Source organism: Rhinoderma darwinii, chromosome 6, assembly GCF_050947455.1.
Source record: "Rhinoderma darwinii isolate aRhiDar2 chromosome 6, aRhiDar2.hap1, whole genome shotgun sequence".
NCBI lineage: Eukaryota > Metazoa > Chordata > Amphibia > Anura > Rhinodermatidae > Rhinoderma > Rhinoderma darwinii.
The window spans coordinates 127,062,154-127,077,771 of NC_134692.1; the positions used below are offsets into that span (position 1 = coordinate 127,062,154).

Here is a 15,618-nt window from a genome sequence, read left to right on the forward strand (position 1 = left end):
CGACCATATTGGTAAATTATTTCAACAGATAACCAATACATTTGGTTGATATATAGTTTGTTTGTGCCATTTCATATATACAATCATTGCACATTTTCATTGAGTCTCCGAATAGAGCAAATGGCCAGCTGAAGTGATATATTCACGAAAATTTTCCAGGAGTTCTTTGCACTACCCAGTAAAGCTAAAAGTCAAGGTAAGAATAGGAAGAGTTTCATCAAATGGTCTCTCTGAGGACATCACTCATCATATGACAAGATCCTGAATGGGTTCAGTCGCGTCAATAAGGACAAAAGAACGGCATGAAAGATTTATTCGACCAGTTTCTGGTTTGTATGGAACTGTGCCAGCTGAGAATGACATTAAATATGTATCCCCTTATGTTTAAGGGACTATTAAATATAAAACCGTGAACTCATGAATGAGATTAATTTAATAGCGGTTATATTAGTTCATGTGTGTTCAAATATTATAATACAAAACATATGTATTTATTCACAGTAATGATGGAAACGAGAACGGACAAATAGGGCTTTCGGCAAATCTTGAACATTGTTCAACTGTCCATAGACACAAAAGACACGGCCATAATAATATTCACTAGTTAAACGAACATCGGTCCGGCAGGGCAGTGGCATCCATCTTTCCAGAAGAAAACCGGAATAGAATAGTTATGGGCAGGCAGATGACTGGACTGAGGTCCACAAGAGCGTGGAGATTCAGTGTAGTCACCTGTATTTGGCAGCACATGTTACTAAGCAACAGCTTAGTAACTTCCTTTAATTCTTTCCCATCAGGTTTCCGTTGCTATTTGATGGCCAGAATACGGAGACGCGCTTCACTATTCTATCCAGTAAAAAATAAGTGGTCCGTCAAGTCTCCTTTTAAGTGAGATGCAGCAGGGCCCATTAAAAACGTATCACAAGGGACCCATCATGGGCATCCGATGTCTTTAAAAACATAACACCTGCCTAACAAACCTAATGATTTCAAGAAATAGAATTTATAGATTGTTGTGTAACCTTTGACCTAAAAGTTGCCAGGATTTTGGTACGTCCTCCAAAATCATGCTTACTTTACCTGGTTTCTTATGATATTGGCCATAGAGGCTGGTCGAAATAAGGAAATTATACAGTGAGGTCGATATAAGGAAATTAGACTGAACCCCTCAGGGGTCAAGGTCAGAAGCGACTGATACATTTTATGTACACTAAGGCTTCACTGAATGACCCTGCATTTACCCTACATCCTAATGTAGGGTCATTATCGGGCTGTCTGTATTGTAAATATATCTTGGGTATTTGCAAAGCTCACCCAAAATAGATCATCTCAATTATCATAGTTTTTTATTTTCATTTCTATACACCACTGTGGTATATGTCGGCACTTTATACAGTACGGGTAATTTAAAAAACAAAAAAGAAAAAAAAACAAAAACATTCCGCAAAATTTTGTCACGTCAATTGAGCGGTGTGTGACTCATTGTCCAGTAGTGGAATGTAAATTGTTTGAATCTATATTCGCTCTTTACTCTGAAACGAGTCTGACCACAAGATCACTGCTCCTCGCGAATCCACAACCTAATTTATTTTTTTTTAAGAAAAAGACCGTGGCCAACGCAGCGCCCCTCCTTCTGCTTCACCTCTGCAAACCCACTGTATGAAAATAAGAATGTTTGGGACTTCCAACCCCTCTGACGAGAGGAGTAACAGAGCGTAGGCAGGGTGCCAGTCAGCATGACCACAGTGTGCATTGACTCTGTTTAATGAAAGCCAGGAAAGAACACATTACACAGTGTTTCTTTAGAGAGCCAGCTAGCCTTCAGTGATTGCAATCAATAAAAACACTCTGCAAGGGGCCCACAGGGGGAGAGAAAGAGAGAGACACAGATTGAGAGAGAGAGAGAGAGAAGGAGAGATCTCGGCTGAGTTTGCCTGACACTCTCTCCCTTCCCCCTCCAACAAAAACAAGTGGAACTTTGGAAGTCAGAAGACAAGCTGGTCTCCTTTCAAAAAGACAGAACAGCTCGGCATTTCCCCTCAGATAGGTCCTGGCAAGCTGTGGGGCTGAGCTCGGGATGACTTGTTTTTAGCCTGGGATGTGAGACTTCCAACAAGTGCAGCATCTACAACACATCCCAATTCCAGAAACGGAGACGGCAAGAGGAAGAAGCCATGGGATGGGATTTAGTGAAACAATTACAGGATGGGTAATGCTGGAACTCCCGGCTGTCCAAAAAACAAGGTGATCTATTGGTATTTACCAGAAGCGGTGCCCATTCATTTCCAAGAGGCTGCATGTGCCAGGAGGCTGCCATTTAAAAGGTAAGCAGAATATATGTGAGACCTATTCGCCTTGTTTACTATATTCTTAGCTGATAAATGATCCATTATTGCGGTATTTTATATGAATTGTAACGCTGCTTACGGAAAAGTCCCTTTCCTTGTTGACGCCGGCGAATAGGACGCCCATTGAATAACTGTCCATCGCGTGTGAGAGTATTCCTGTTCATTCATCATGCGATACATGCGACTAATCCAAAAATATGGTAACATTGATCGTCACGCCACAATGCATGCTGGCCGCGATGTATGACCGGCCAGTGTTTACATCCATCATTAATCTACGCATAAAATACGAGTATTGAAGATTTATCTTTCACCATCTGCTAAAAAGGAAGGCAGTAAAAAATTCTGTCGAAAACTCTCGAATTTACTAGGGATTTTGTGAATGCACTTTTTCTTATGTCACATGTACAACCAAAACAAACATTCCCGGCCATGTGAACAGCGAAATGTAGTGAAAATTCAGGAAACCTCCCGGGCCCAGCAGCTGCTGTGTAATCAGTACCACAATTCCGCGGAGTAGCGTGCCATGCTGAAACTTGTAGTGCCATCGGCGGCCAAGAGGGTGTCTACTTTTTTCCGTAGAAAGGCTAAACCGGAACCCTTTTGATGAGCGCTGACATTTCACATGCAAAGTCACGTGAAATTTTCACTAATACGAATGTATAGTCGCGCCAAAGACGACTGCAATTTTGGTGCAACTCATGTAGTGGAAAGAGATTTGTCTGCCATTAGAGTGCATCTCACTGGGAACGGGGGAATGGATGTTGAATTTATTTTTTTTTCTCATGGGAAAAGACTGCAATAAAACTTTTTCCAAAAACTTTAAGTTGCTCCCTGTATCTCCAGTTAAAATGAAGGCGCTGCTTACTTCAGGAGTAGGGCTGTTTGCACTGAGCTGTGTGTGTATAGCTTGAGTTTCATGCTCCAGGGGGTGGGGAGGACGGCCGATGTCATGAATGCACATTGACAAAGTTTTCAATGTCACCAGTGTGGGGTTGTAAGTGCCCTCCCTTGAGTGGGAAGGAACTGCAAGACAAGTAGGTCCTCTCCTTGTTATTTTAAGAGTGCGTAGAAGATGGGGGGACGACGACAAAAAAGGCCAAATTTCTCAGAGGCTGTATTCATCTTGAGAGCCTGCCAGAATCTAATGCGTTACACATGCTTACACGAGAAAAAATCTGGAGCGGTTTCTTCATTCTAAAATTACACGGCCTTGCATGCAAAACATACTGTACGGGAATGAGAATAGTCAGAGTACAGGAAAATGTATTTAAAAGGGTTTTCTGGGACTTTAACATTGATGGTCTAGGTAAAGTAGAGTCTTGTTAGGATAATCAATCAATGTTTGATCAGTGTGCCCGCGTACCCTTCATAGGCACAGCGGCTGTACCTGCTGCAAATCGTCCCAGTGCCCGGGCCCTATTGAACTGAATGGAAGGGGGTGCCAGAGGTCGGACACCCACCAATCAAACATTATTAGCCCATCCTAAAGATAGGCCATCAACGTTAAAGTCCCAGAGAACCCATTTTATGCCACTACATACGATGCGTATTACGTGTGTATTTGGCATACGGGTTACGTGGCACATCTGCAGCGTAATATAGTACCAGCAAGCAAATGAGATTTCCAAGTATTCTCATCTACATGTTGCTTTTCCACAAATATTCACCTGCAGTGAATATTTCAAAATCTGCATCATGTCAATTTATCGTGCGTTTCCGTCTCAGAATTGTATCGGACAAGTTTCTGGAAAAAAAAATGCATCAAAACTCGGTTTCTGCAAATGAACATGCTGCAAATTTTAAAATACACAACACAGGTCAAGTTACATGCGGGAAAAATTCTGCAACATGTAGATGAAATTATTTGAAATCTCATTTACTTTGCTGGTACTGTATTACGCTGTGGATTTGCCGCAGGAAAATCTCCGAGGCAAATCTGAACATAACACGCATTGTGTGTATATGACCCAATGTAAAAAAAACAAAAAAATTGTAAAGAAAAAAAGTTGAGAACTATATATATCTTTACGGAAATCCGTAATCCTAAAGTATGCCAATCTAGCTCTTGTTTCCAGCGTAGAACTGTGATTATAACATCACAAGACCAGAAATAGGAGACTGAGCTCGGATAATCTACTAGGAAATGGCAAAGATTTAAAAAATAACATTTATAAAAGCAAATTTTATTTAAGCCTTTCTTCCACAAAGTTTTGTATCCCCACAAGTGAGTTTCTACAAATATCCAATAGTCCAGAATATCTGATAATCTGGCACGTATTCGGGCCTATTTACTGTATATACACAAAACACACCCACCCACCCACTCAAAGCCCGGCGGAGGATACATGGGCTGAATTCCTGTTTCTGGAAATATTGTCACTTCTACACATCAGAAGACTCGACCATTTGCTGTCCCGCACTATGGTGACTTTGGGCAGTAAAATCTCACATGGGTTCGGACAGTTGCTTGAATTGCTGCCGGTCTTTTTACATTTACTCAGACACCATGAAGGAACATAATATGAATTCCTTAGCTCCTTCAGGGTCGTTGTACAGTACATGAAATCCTGCTGACAAATGCAAAAAAATCACTAGATTAAAGATGGCGTATTTAGTTCGGCTCTGGTATAGTAATAAAGCAGCAGGTAGGAGTCTTACATCGAATAGAAACCTCATGTGCCTCAAAATAACTCTTCCAAGAATATAAAGGGGAAATAAAATCCATCTAAATTGTTCCCATAAGTCGTCACACGTCCTGTGTCGGCATAGCAACACCTGCTTCCTCCTGTACACAAATATATACTAGACTGGTTACTGTACATCTGGGGCGTACGGCGAATTATCTACAACCACTTTATAGCATGACGTAATTTTATTTTTGGCTTTTAAAAGAATGAGGGCCCCTCCGGTGTGTAAGTGTTCTGCTAACCCTAGGGCAATGCCGGACATTATAATGCCTAACATGCTCTGCATTCTCACGTGTTGCTAACACAGTTGGCATTACGTTAGTGCCCACATGATATTTTCAGAGTGGTGGTAAACTTGTTAACCATTTTGGCATCATTCAGCCATGGACAAATGTAAATTTAATTCTCATAGAAACATACACAATGGGGAACATTTATTAAAACTACTGAAATGTAAAAATTGAGTCGTTGCCTATAGCAACCAATGGGATTGCTTCTTTCATTTTAAAAAGAGCCTCTGAAAAATGAGCTGGAATCTGATTGGTTGCTATGGGCAACATGTCTATTTTTTCCATTTGCATTCGTTTTGATAAATCTCCAGAAATTAGTGCAACTCAATGAGGCTGCAACAAAATGGTTGCACAACTTAGTTTCACCTTTTATATCTAAAATGGTCGGCTGAATGGTAGGCCGACATGTCCACTGAGAGCAAAGAAATTGCGTGAATCATATTGCACACAAGTTGACCATGAATAAGCAGTGTTATTTTAATCCATGTGGGCCTCATAAATATTAAAGGGGACGCTTCATAAAGAAAACCCCTAGCAGTCATCTGTTATCACTGAGGGAAAACGCCGTCTGGCCAAAGATTTTCTAAAAAATGTGGCATAGCATGGATGGCCGGTCCACCAGAGTGAAAGCTGCTCTTGTGCACCAGCTCCCTATTCTGGCTCATAGAGGGTGGTCCAAATCGGGAATCCCCCCCTCTAAAAGGAACACTCCTGGCAAAACTGATACACTGTTATGTCTAGTTCATGGCCTGAGGGGGCGGAGCATGACAAGAATTTTCTTTTCGGTGTTCTTTGGATCTCAGTGTTATGCACTGTCCATGCACTAGTGTATCCAATTTTCCCAGAGGGTTATTTTAATATTTAATGGAAATAATTTTTTTTTGTATTAGACTAGAAAGAGGTGGCGTTGCCCACAGCAACCAATCACTTAATTTCTAGAAAAATTAGCTAATATCCCATTTTACAAATCTTTCCCCACATCTTTCATACGTATTGTATTAATTTAGGAGGAATTGTGAATTTTACTCTATGTGATCTGTGCTTGCTCATGCATCTTGAATGGATGCCAGAGGAAACTCAAACTTGAGGAATTTCCAAAGAAAATAATTTTTTTTTCTTCTTCTTAAACATATAAAAGTTCATAAAAATGTAGTGGAATTTACACCGAGGTTAATTGCAAAAGAAAACCAATTTGTGAAACACTAGGGATTACACGTCATATTTGTACCAAAGCCCTTTATTTACTTGTAGTAAGGAAGAACCTGAGGATAACCCGCCCATTACCATCTCAGAACGCAGAACGTCACCCATCATTCAGACATTGTATATATTTATGTAAACAAGGACCTGATGGACGACAGAAGACATTTCATGCAAGACCATTCTTTAGCCTCCAGCGAGGACCGTATAAATATGGGAACAATTACTAGATGGCAATGTATATTGTACTTCATGTTTCTTACAGTATTGGGATTCTAGGTTGTGCTTTTATTAAGCTGGAGGCAGGGCTAAATAGATGCCCAAAGATGGCAGAGCTGGGGTCCTCCATTAGGCCCAGAGGCTACCATAACAACCATCGGCTCCCCAAGATCGCGTCGCGGAGGGGGAATGAGCTGTCAGAGGTGGTCGCTCCCCTCTTTCTAACGCTTAAAATACCACGGTCGTTATTGACCTTGGCATCTGAAGGGATAAACGAGCGAGCGCGATCCCGCTGGTTACAGTCAAGTGACTGGCCGACACCCGTGTTGTATGGAGTGGACTTGTTACATACTTCCCCTACCTATGACGTAAGTATATGTCGGGAAGTAGTTTTAAAGGGGGAATCCCGTGAAAAAGATCTTTTCATATGTCGTTGATACATGTAAGAACATCCCATTGGTGATCTTGGACCACCATTGATTTCCAGAATGATAGGGCGTTATAGAACTCATATCCCTTTGACATTGCTCCGAGACTTACTGAAAATCTGCCACTACATTCTAAACAGACTGCCATTGACTTCAAGAACCCTTTGCTTATAAATTGAGCAGCGCCTCAATAGTGCCCTTTCATTCTAGAAATTAGTGGCGATCATACACCAAATGTGATCTTCTCACTTGTATCCATGACATTTTAGAAGACGATTTTGATTAAATTTCCCCTTTCAAAAAATTTTAACTGGTTGGGCTAAAGGAAAGAGAAGACGTAACAATACTGAAGACCAAATAAGAACAAACCTAAATAAACCCAACTGCGATTAGATGAAGTTCAGGAACAAAAAAAACAAAGAAAAAAAAACTGGTAAAAAAGGAGTCAAAATCGTCCAAAACAAAATTTAAGGCCTTGTTTTAATATAGACATGGTATCTTGACATTGGTGTGATCATGACACATGAAGACGGGCATTCACTTGACCTGGTCTTCTTCCGGCTCTGCTCAGTTTCTGACTTTATTAACTCTCCTCTCCCACTTTCTGACCACAATCTTCTCTGCTTTACTATCAAATATTCTCTGCCTCCTCAGGTCATCCCTACGTATCAGACATACAGAAATCTACATGCCATTAACACTGTGAAACTCATAGACAGTCTACAGTCCTCATTGTCCCCTATCTCTTCCCTCTCCTGTCCCAATCTGGCTGCCAAACTTTATAACAACACTCTCAAAAATGCATTGGATGAAGCAGCCCCCACTACACTCCGAACCACCCGACAAAGACGACGACAACCCTGGCACACGCCTCAATCCCGCTTTCTTCAGCGGTGCTTGAGATGTGCCGAACGACTGTGGAGAAAATCGCATTTGGATGCAGATTTCCTCCATTACAAATTTATGCTCAAAACTTACAACTCTGCCCTTCACCGCGCCAAACAAGTCTACTTCACTTCTCTCATCTCCACACTATCTAATAATCCAAAACGCCTCTTTGATACTTTTCACTCCCTCCTTAGTCCTAAAGTGCAGACGCCAATCACAGATCTCAGTGCTGAAGACCTGGCCAATTATTTTAAAGTTAAAATTGACAACATCCGACATGATATTATCTCCCAGTCCCCTAGTAACATCGATCCCCTTCCCCCCCACACTCCCTCTTCTTCACTCTCAGCATTTGACCCAATAACTGAAGAAGAAGTCTCGAGGCTCCTCTCTTCTTCTCGTCCTACTACCTGCCCTAGTGATCCTGTCCCCTCACACCTCCTCCAGTCCCTCTCCCCAGCTGTCACTAGTCACCTCACTAAAATATTTAACCTCTCTCTTTCCTCTGGTATCTTTCCCTCCGCTTTTAAACATGCCATTATAAACCCATTATTGAAAAAACCAACACTTGACCCATCCAGCGCTGCCAACTACCGACCAGTCTCTAATCTGCCCTTCATCTCCAAACTCCTGGAACGCTTGGTCTACTCTCGCCTTATCCGCTATCTCTCTGCTAACTCCATTCTAGACCCCTTACAATCTGGTTTCCGCACTCTACACTCCACAGAAACTGCCCTTACTAAAGTCTCAAATGATCTCTTGGCGGCTAAATCGGACGGTAAATCCTCTCTCCTGATTCTTTTGGATCTCTCTGCAGCCTTTGACACTGTAGACCACAAACTCCTACTTAACATGCTCCACTCTATTGGCCTCAAGGACGCGGCTCTCTCTTGGTTTTCCTCCTATCTCTCTGACCGCTCATTCAGTGTGTCATTTGCTGGTTCCACTTCTTCTCCTCTTCCCCTTGATATCGGGGTTCCTCAGGGATCAGTCCTAGGTCCACTCCTCTTTTCTCTCTACACAGCTCCTATTGGACAAACCATCAGCAGATTTGGCTTCCAGTACCATCTCTACGCTGATGACACCCAATTATATACCTCTTCCCGTGACATCACCCCTGCTCTAATACAGAACACCAGTGATTGTCTGTCCGCTGTCTCTAACATCATGTCCTCTCTCTATCTGAAACTGAATCTTTCTAAAACTGAGCTCCTTGTGTTCCAACCATCTACTAACCTCCCTAAACCTGATGTCTCTATCTCTGTGTGTGGCACTATCATAACTCCTAAGCAGCACGCCCGCTGTCTCGGGGTTATTTTTGACTCAGATCTTTCCTTTACTCCTCACATACAATCACTTTCACGCTCCTGTCATTTTCACCTAAAAAACATCTCCAGAATCCGCTCTTTTCTTACGGAGGAAACTGCCAAAACTCTCATTGTTGCTCTGATTCACTCTCGTCTTGACTACTGTAACTCATTACTAGTTGGTCTTCCCCTCACTAAACTCTCCCCTCTCCAATCTATCCTCAATGCAGCAGCCAGGCTCATCTTTATGACCAACCGCTACACCAACGCCTCTAATCTGTGCCAGTCACTGCACTGGTTGCCCATCCCCTTCCGAATAAAATTCAAACTTATTACTCTCACCCACAAAGCTCTCCCCAGTGCTGCACCTCCTTACATCTCCTCCCTCATCTCTGTCTACCACCCTACTCGGGCTCTACGTTCTGCCAACGACCTTAGATTAAAATCCTCCATAATCCGAACCTCCCACTACCGTCTCCAGGATTTCTCTCGTGCTGCACCCGTCCTCTGGAATGCGCTACCCCAGACAATCCGATTAATTCCCAATATCCACAGTTTTAAACGTGCCCTGAAAACACATCTATTTAGACAGGCCTATAAAATTCCCTAATCTGACTCCTTTTCATGGCCCTCCATTTAGATTAGTCATCAGAATAAGATTCCCTCACACTCCTTCTCTTCATGTCCGTCATACACGGATACTGGCTGGTGACCGGCTCATGCAGCTTTATGTTACCACCGCATGTGTATAAAAATGGCCGGACCATTGTACAGAACAAACACTATTACACTTTGTGTCTCCATTATGTCCTCATAGATTGTAAGCTCTTGCGAGCAGGGTCCTCACTCCCCTTTGTCACTATGTAATGTCTGATATTGTTTTCATGTTCCCTCTATATTGTAAAGTGCTGCGTAATATGTTGGCGCTATATAAATAAAGATTATTATTATTATTATTATTATTATTATCATGATCAAAGCCTTGATATGGCAGGAGTTTCAAAGATGAACTTCAGAAGTTACGTAACCCTTCCGTAGTCTGAGGTTTCCAAAAATGTTCCTCAAGGAATTACCCAATTGCTGCATGAAGTCTATCAAGTTCATTTTTCTACCCGTCCAGTGTTAAAGCATAAATGTGCTAGGTATGTGCTGACCAAACACGGACAAAAAACACATTATTTCCAATGTTTAAGTGACACAGCATGGTGGAAAACTGGTGGGAATACAGAGAAGAGCCTGAGTAAATGCTTTCATTGGACTCATGCTGTGGAAAGACAGAAGCAGAGTCTTTAATGAAATCCTTTGATCACTTAAAACAACTTCTACCCACGAAAACCATATATTTAAGTAAAGAACGAACACTTGGTTTACAGTGAAGCCTTTTGGCTTTCTCTGCTGAAGGCGCGCTTTAATGAAAGGGCGTGCGTGTGTTCCTGAAAAATAATCCGGTTAAAGAATAACTGTACTCCGTAAAATAAATTAGTTTTTACTAGTTAAAGGACCACCAAACCGAATGAACAGCTTCATATGAATGAGCTGCTTGCAACATTCACATCTCACGCCTACCAATACTTTAGATGCCCCAAGAGCATCATCAGAGGGTTGAATAACCCACTGGGTCATGCATTTTACCACCGTCACACACCCTAAGGCATTAATTTAATTATATACATCTATACAAAACAGCTAAACCGACAAGGGATATAGGGTAAATTTATGGTTTCATAGGAAAGTAGTGTGGTGCGTGCGTGCGTGCGTGTGCGTGCGTGCGTGCGTGCGTGCGTGTCAAATCGAGAAATTAAATTGCGATCCCGCAGTGGCAATGAATCAAGACCAGGCAAAATAATTGTGCAAACTTTTTGCGCGATATCTACCAATAAGAACATTAACACGAACTTCCTTGGGAAAAATGAATGTTGAAATCTGATTGGTTAACTAGGGGAACTGTTCCACTTTTTGTCTGAACTATTATTTTTTATGTGTGAATTCCATTGTATGGGATTGTTGGATATAGGTTTAAAAGTTGTTTTTTTCCATAATCATTATTATATAGGTGATAAATATCTTATTGATAGGGTTTTGACCGCTGGGACCCCCACCGATCACGAGAACAGCCTTACCTTGCCGTTCCTGGGAGCCCCATAGGAATGGAGCGGTAGTGCGCATGTTCGACCACCGCTACATTAATTTCTTGGTCATTTACGAAGTGCAGGAAACCCGATCTGGTTTTTAATTGTCCTGCATATAATTGTCTAACACAAACAGAAAAAATGGGACATTGATATCATCAAAAACCACAAAAAAGGCCATACTTACTAGGTAGGTGGGTGGGTGAAAACCCGTTCCCATCAGGACGCAGACGGGTCAAGGAATGCTGAAGAAGGAGTGTGCATTAAATAGTGATGGCCCCTCCCACTAGTCTTGAGGGGAGTGGCAAACTAAGTGCTCAAAGGTGTGCGATAAATGAGTGTCAGTGTAGTGCTAGGGTGTGAATGGATGGTAAAAAATAAATATGTATGTATGAAAGTGTCAGAACTGTAATAATGTAATAAAAATAAATAAATAAATAAATAAAATAAATGTGATGAATAGGGGTCAGTGCTGTGAATAGTACATGGGGTGTCAGTACTATGTGTAATACGTGGAGGGATAATGTGCTGGTCGTCAGGCATGGCGTAACTTGCCGAATAACAGCCTATTTGTAACGCCGCTAGTGTTAGCTAAAGCGGGCTGCTCTGCATTCCAAACCAAACGCCAGCACATCATGCCCTCCCAGCATATAAGACCCGGCTGCGTCCTGAAAAAAAGTGTAGTATACGTAGTAAGAAATATCCATGAAACATGGGGTATTAGTTGTTATTTTGGCCAAAATACGCAAAGCTCGCAACCCAACGTCAAGGGTCCCCAGTGCCTTGCGAGTCCCTAACCAGAACTTTACGTTCCTAATTTAAAAACACAAACAGAAAAAATGGGACATTGATATCATCAAAAACCACAAAAAAGGCCATACTTACTAGGTAGGTGGGTGGGTGAAAACCCGTTCCCATCAGGACGCAGACGGGTCAAGGAATGCTGCAGAAGGAGTGTGCATTAAATAGTGATGGCCCCTCCCACTAGTCTTGAGGGGAGTGGCAAACTAAGTGCTCAAAGGTGTGCGATAAATGAGTGTCAGTGTAGTGCTAGGGTCTGAATGGATGGTAAAAAATAAATATGTATGTATGAAAGTGTCAGAACTGTAATAATGTAATAAAAATAAATAAATAAATAAATAAAATAAATGTGATGAATAGGGGTCAGTGCTGTGAATAGTACATGGGGTGTCAGTACTATGTGTAATACGTGGAGGGATAATGTGCTGGTCGTCAGGCATGGCGTAACTTGCCGAATAACAGCCTATTTGTAACGCCGCTAGTGTTAGCTAAAGCGGGCTGCTCTGCATTCCAAACCAAACGCCAGCACATCATGCCCTCCCAGCATATAAGACCCGGCTGCGTCCTGAAAAAAAGTGTAGTATACGTAGTAAGAAATATCCATGAAACATGGGGTATTAGTTGTTATTTTGGCCAAAATACGCAAAGCTCGCAACCCAACGTCAAGGGTCCCCAGTGCCTTGCGAGTCCCTAACCAGAACTTTACGTTCCTAATTTAAAAACACAAACAGAAAAAATGGGACATTGATATCATCAAAAACCACAAAAAAGGCCATACTTACTAGGTAGGTGGGTGGGTGAAAACCCGTTCCCATCTAGGACGGTCATGTTGCATATTATTGAACCCACTACAGCTTTGATTAAAATGTGTATTTAAAGAGGCTCTGTCCCCACATTATAAGTGCCCTGTCTCCTACATAAGGAGATCGGCGCTATAATGTAGGTGACAGTAATGCTTTTTATTTTTAAAAAAACTATCTATTTTTACCACTTTATTAGCGATTTTGGTTTATGCTAATGAGTGTCTTAATGCCCAAGTGGGCGTGTTTTTACTTTCAACCAAGTGGGCGTTGTACAGAGGAGTGTATGACGCTGACCAATCAGAGTCATGCACTCCTCTCCATTCATTTACACAGCAGCATCGCGTTCTTACTAGAACACGATGTGCAGCCACATACACAGACATTAACATTAATCAAGTGTCCTGATAATGAATATACATGACCTCCAGCCTGGACGTCATGTGTATTCAGAATCCTGACACTTCTGAATCTTTTCTGTGAGATTTCCAGCAAGGGAAACGAAATCTCGTTTACCTCGTAATCTCGCGAGATTACGCGTGGCTTGTGTAGGAGATAGGGCACTTATAATGTGGTGACAGAGCCTCTTTAAAGGAATTGAGTCATGAAGACCAGCCCTGTCTATATGCCCTATTAGGGTTATATGAATGTCATAGAGGGTGGTTTGGCCGACCCAGCATTCCCATGTATTACAAGTAATGTCTGGCCAAAAACGGCTTCCCCCAGCGACAATAACGGATCGCTGGGGATTAGAGAATACGGTTTCAGTTCAAAAAAATGGTGTGTCCAACCCCTTTAAGCAATAAAATAACATCAGATGATTGATATTGCGGTTGTCAGCTCATCTGGCAAATAGACAATTGGCAAAGTTTGCTGTTAAAATTTAAGAGACTAATCTATATGAATAAGGGTGAGAACACACAGAGCAACAACCGCATGGGTGGTGGGTAAATAAAACACATATATATAAAAATAATCTAAGGCGAATGTCCAATTTTCTGATTGGACAATTATTATGGGGCCCCTGTGGTGCATACTTACCACTGGAGGGGGCTAACATGAAAAAAAAATGCTCAGCTGTCATCCATTCCCTTGCGACTCCTCTTCTAGCTCCCAGTGTCAGGATGCAATAGTGAGTGATGTCAGCAGCTGTGCCCACCTGTGACATCTATTAAAGGCATCAGCACAATGTTAGACTATTGGATCCCCCCCCCCCCCATATTGCCACTGAAGGGTAGCGGTGGTCTGAAAGTAAGGGCGACCAAAGTGGCCATGACTACCGCCAAGATCTCGGTAGCGGCTTACAAGGAAACAATAAATTCTCACTGCAAAGTAAAAGCCTTTTCTTTTCTTTTTTCTTGTAGCGTTTAGAAATACAGGTCTGTTTTGGTTTTTTTTCCAGAACCAGCGCCGCCCTTTTCCATGGTCTGCGCCAGATATTGCAGCTCAGCTGCATTCACTTGTCACAAATCAACAGCCATTAGTATACACTGGAGAATTGATTGGTCGGGTCTTAGATTTACTTGAAGCGAATTTAGGAAAACAATAGGCAAGTCGACCATTTTATTCCATGGACTCGCAAACCAGGTAAAACCGTTCGCTCATCTCTACGTGCCACTTGCCTTCGCTGTGACTATAGGGATGGATAGAGAGGAATAACATTATTTGTTTTTCCTTATAAAGCAGATGTTTCAACCCAGCTGAACAAGCAATAAAACCATCTATTTTCTGACCCCAATATAATATACGCACTCCATGCGCCTTGTTTCCCCCTAAGGCTTCTCTTTCAACACTTGCTTTGGATTATTTAGCGAGCCGAGCCTCCATTGCTCTGCCAGTTACCGGCTGTGATGAAAAACGGAAAAGCAAAAAGTCTCTAAATTTGAGACAATTTATTTTCTTACAAGTTAACGTGAGAAGTCCTGGACTTTACTACTGTACACAGAGCAAGCATGTGGAGCATTGCAGCAGAGCCACGACGGGCAGTGCGATGCATCACGTGTGCGTGAAGTGCCGACATTCCTGTTTAATATCATTTCCTGTTTAGTAAGTGGTCAAACAGAAGAATTGGCAAATCCTGAGAATTTAAAGAGGATTTCTGAGCAAATTCCAAATGAAATAATACTGGAGCATTGTGCATTGCGTTGTTCCTCTGTTATTCTTCCTGGACATGTATGACTAAATCTACAACTGGGTGTTACCATTCCCCTTGTCAATGAGGGTGTGTCCCTACACAGTGACACTTTGAGCTAAGGGCTGTGATCAATTTATTCATATATTGACAGGAGTAATAATGGAGGACCCACACAAAGTCGATTTTTAAGAAAAGAAGCTCCAGAATTGTTGTTTCATGAGGAATTCAAGAATTTACTAAAACAGATCTGTCAGGACAGCTGACATATCCCCTTTAAACAGCTGCATGTGTTCTGTAGCGCAACCTGTAATATATCCGAATATTTTGAACGAAGAGATACTGGTCAATGTATGTATTTAAATGAAATCTTCCGACCTTCCACTT

The 15,618-nt window shown here is 41.9% G+C and overlaps 2 protein-coding genes across 4 annotated transcripts in view; one reads left to right on the plus strand and one right to left on the minus strand.

Annotated features, from left to right (window-relative positions):
- The window catches only part of CHLSN (cholesin), a 177,977-nt gene that overhangs the window by 39,847 nt on the left and 122,512 nt on the right, over positions 1-15,618 (minus strand). The gene's annotated exons all lie outside the window — the stretch shown is intronic.
- Positions 1,724-15,618, plus strand: part of GPR146 (G protein-coupled receptor 146) — a 48,213-nt gene continuing 34,318 nt past the window's right edge. The window contains exon 1 of the mRNA XM_075830304.1: positions 1,724-2,324. The gene's annotated coding sequence lies outside the window, so the exon portion shown is untranslated. The remainder of the gene's footprint in view (positions 2,325-15,618) is intronic.